We start from the raw sequence: 4,183 nt of genomic DNA, 5'->3' as shown, positions 1-4,183 counted from the left end.
AGCCCCACATGTGATTATCGGCCAGGCTGGCACAATTAACTAACTCAGACATATACATGTATTTCAAGAGAAACTGTGAGGTAGAACATGATAAGTGATGTATAAGAATATAATGTTCACGAGCCCAGGGCCATGAAATAACTAGCCATTGCTCTGTAACTTGTTGAAACTCATACTTCAGGTAACAACTCAACGATACACATCCAGCAGTTGTCCTGGCATATCACCTGCATCTATGTCCTTAAATTTTCCCAGAGAATGGTGAAAATGATTAGGAATCATTGTTCTAAGAGGTTATAGCCACTGACAATTGCTCATGTCATCATTGAGAGGGATAGTTAATAAAGAATAAGTATATTGGACCTAAAAAATTATACTGGACCTAGATTTTTCTTAACAGAGCCGTGATCTCTATAATCAACACATTAACACATAGATACTATTGGCATATGCATTTTTGATTCCTAAGTAACTCTCAACAAGAGAACATAACAAAAAATACAAACTATGTTTTAGTAATAAGAATATTTTGAGAGCTATCAAGGAAATATGAATTAAAAGGCTTTGGCTTTACTGGTCACAAGTGTATGGCTAGCTGAGAAAATAGGCATTCCCATTTGTTAAGCATACCTTGAAGAAGGTTGATTAAGATGTGGTAACATCGGCAATCTTTATCGATTATATAGTAGATCGTAGGCTCTAACTGTAAAATACAAAAGAGCCTATATACCATGTGTCCCCTCAGTCACATTAAAGGTGGTAGGACTTGATACTACAAGGAAAAAGGCTATATGTTACACAAGTTCATGAGAGACAGCATTCATTTCTAACAATTCACATACAGTTTCTCTTTATCCGTATGTTCTTCTAACAAAGCTATACATCATGTTATATTTGATAGTGAACAAATTCTCCCTACTCTTCAGTTCTATGGATTTCACACACACTGTTTATATTTGCAATTAGGAAATACATACTGATGGTAATTGTAACTAAACTGCATTGAGCACTTACCATGAACTAAGAATTTTGTTAAAGTTTCTGCAAGTCTAAGCCCACTCCATTCTCAAAAACAAACTCAGTCATGGAGACACGATTACAAACTCCTTTTAGAAAGGAGCAAAGTGGGCATTGCTAACGATAAGTTACTTGAACAAAATTAAACCTATGTCTATCTCACTATTTTACACTTGTGCTTAAACTCTTAAATTCTATGCACAGCCAACCTTGACATCAAGCAACTCTTGTATTACAACTATTAACAGGAAACAAACTTCAGCCCACATGAAATGGAGAAAGAGCTTTGAATGAAGAGACTCCTTACAAGTTGTTGACAGGGTTAATGGACAAAATGAAGAAGCATTCAGAGATGAAAATCCAACACGAAGAAATACAGTCAGAAACAGTGTTACTGGACCCCATGGAAAACTGGAACCCCAGAGGAGGGGGAGCCAAGAGGAGGGGACAAATACCCTGAGCCTTCTCCTCCTTCTTCCAATATTTGCAGTTTTTCCTACAGTTTATGGCCTCTAAAAATTACCGTACCCTATTGTTCTATATCACCTGTATGTCCCCTTATGCTCAATTGTTGACCATATATTATAGTCCAACGTTATTTCATCAAGACCAAAATTCTGGTTACTGCTGAAAGAATCCAATTTCATGGAAAATGTCCCCATTGAGATACATAGTTCTTTTTCTTTCTTATTTTTATACATTGTATTGGTATATAATTCATATCATTCAAGAGTTACATAACATCAAGAAGAGTTGTAAATCCATTACCACAATCACTTTTAAAACATTTTCTTTGTTCTTGTACACATAAATATTAGCTTCTGATTTCCCCCAACCTTCCCTGCCATGCCTCCAGGGAAACCAGTTACTGACAGTAGATTAGCCCACAGGGGATTTCACATACAGAAAAACATCAGGAAAAAGAACAACAATATCACCAACAATAACAAAGTAAAACAGATAAAAACCTTAATCAAAAAGAAAACAGAAAATGTTAGAAACAAAAACAAATGCAAAATGGGTCAAAAGGGAGGTCAAAGGATAACCGCACAGGCAGTGATCTGCTTGCTAATTCATTCTGCGTGTTAGCAGGTCTCCACACACCAAAGGCTTAACCTGTGTGTATTTCCCCTTCGCTCATTTTTGTCATGGGAACAACTTTGAAATGGGTCATATGGGAGATCAAATGAATAAGATTTCCACTAACGATGTCTTCCATAATTGACTTTGCCATGCTCTCTGTCAGATAACAAGTTGATTCGTATCCCTCAGCCATGATCAGAGGGGATTCATCAGAGACTTTATCCACGTATGGCCCCTGCGGATGGATTTTAGGCTTCTGTTGTCATCCATAGCCTTCTGCAAACCAGGTGTTTCTCCTATTGCTCCTTTCTTTGGATTTTGATTTTATTATTTCCAATCCTTGGATCACACAGGCTGGTGTGCTTCTTCCATGTGGATTTAGTGGCTGCCTCATTTCGATGGCTACTTGATTAAAGACAAACATTTAAGACCCCAGACAATATTCTTCTTGATAGGCAGGCATCATCTAGTTTCTTATAACACCCACATCTTCTGTGGGTGTTAGACTAGTTCCATATTTTCAGTGTGGATGCTATAAACTAGGTTTTAAAACTCCAGAAATTCACATGAAGAAGAGTGATGTGTTCCAGTGACGCAATCATAGAATAAGTGTGATGATTGTGAGGAAAGAGAATCCCACAGGATGACTTAAGTTGTAAGTTGGAATGGAATGAAGGTGTGGAGTTTGGGAAAGGAATTAAGAAAGCGATACTTATAAATGATGACATAATCAAGGGCCACCAACTTGATCTCCTGCTAGAAACAGACAAACCAAAGAGAGTTGCAGTGGAATAATCTAAGAATTGTAAAGCAAACCAAATAAAATTCATTGCCAGCCAGTTAATTCTGACTCACAGCTACTCGGTACGGTGCAGTTTCCAAAACGATAGTGTAAAGAGAGCAAAAAGCCTCATCTTTCTCCCACCGTGTGGGTCACGGACTCAAACTATTGAACTTATTGTTCGTAGCACGACACATAACCCACCATGCCACCAGGCCTCCTTAGATTCAAGTAACTTCATGTTTTTAAAATGCTCTGACTCTCAGGAGATTTCAACAGTTTCAAATCAGTATTTACCTTTAGGTTTAGGAGTTCTATACATTTCAATTTAACAGGACCAATAAATCAGCCCCAGGAACAGGTGTCCAATTAACAAGTGTGCTTGTGGACTATCCACCACAATGTTAGATTAAGAAAACATAACAGCAGGTCATATGGTCATGTCAGGATTTTTGCCTTTCTTTCTTTTTGGAAACAAATTTTAAAAGTAGCCTTAAGTTTTCATTAGTAAACTGGAAAACAAAAAGTGCATGGAGCAACAAAATTGGGTAAATAAAATAAGCAAACCAAACTGCCGTATGAAACATTATTTCATTAGTCTAACACCTTTAGGAAAACACAAAGAGACAGGCATTGAAATTACACATACCTACTTGGGCATTTTCTATGATCCATTAGGCTTTCTTCAAGGCAAAATTAATTATGTTGTCAGTCCATAATTCTCCCCCAAAACATTTATGCAGGTGTCAAGGATGCATTTGACACAATTCAGAGCCCCTTAATGCCTTTAACTAAAACATTTAAAATGTGCTGCATAAATCAGATTTACTATGGATCAAAATACATATAAATGGAAGGGGCAACCTTTTGAGAAACAAAACATTGAATACACTTGGGGGAACTTGTGTAATTGCTTGTCTAAGGAGGTGTTTATTGTTGCATTTGATTTTGGTTTTTCTCCTCTGGGCTTCAATTTGGCTTTAGGCATTGAGTTTTTTGGGGTGTTTTTTTTAGGGAGAGAGAGAACTTATAAAGAAAACTTGAAGAATAACCTTTGTTTTATTTTTAGGCCTATTAGAAAATCTGCAGCAATGTAATCTATCACTCTCACATCAAGTATCAAATATTCATTTATGATAAAATCTCCCTGAGTAGAAAAATCTATTTGCTATTTTCAAATCACCATGCACAACTCAGGTTCTCTCTTTTCTGGATTTGCAGTCCCCTGAAACAAAGTTCAAGATGGCTAGAGGAACAGAATTTCCAAGACTTTAAAAATTTCCTTGAAATGGATTTGAAATA

Source organism: Echinops telfairi, unplaced genomic scaffold, assembly GCF_000313985.2.
Source record: "Echinops telfairi isolate 266 unplaced genomic scaffold, ASM31398v2 ScPeMD7_5868;HRSCAF=6743_0, whole genome shotgun sequence".
NCBI classification, from domain to species: Eukaryota; Metazoa; Chordata; class Mammalia; order Afrosoricida; family Tenrecidae; genus Echinops; species Echinops telfairi.
This window is presented reverse-complemented; position numbering follows the sequence as displayed.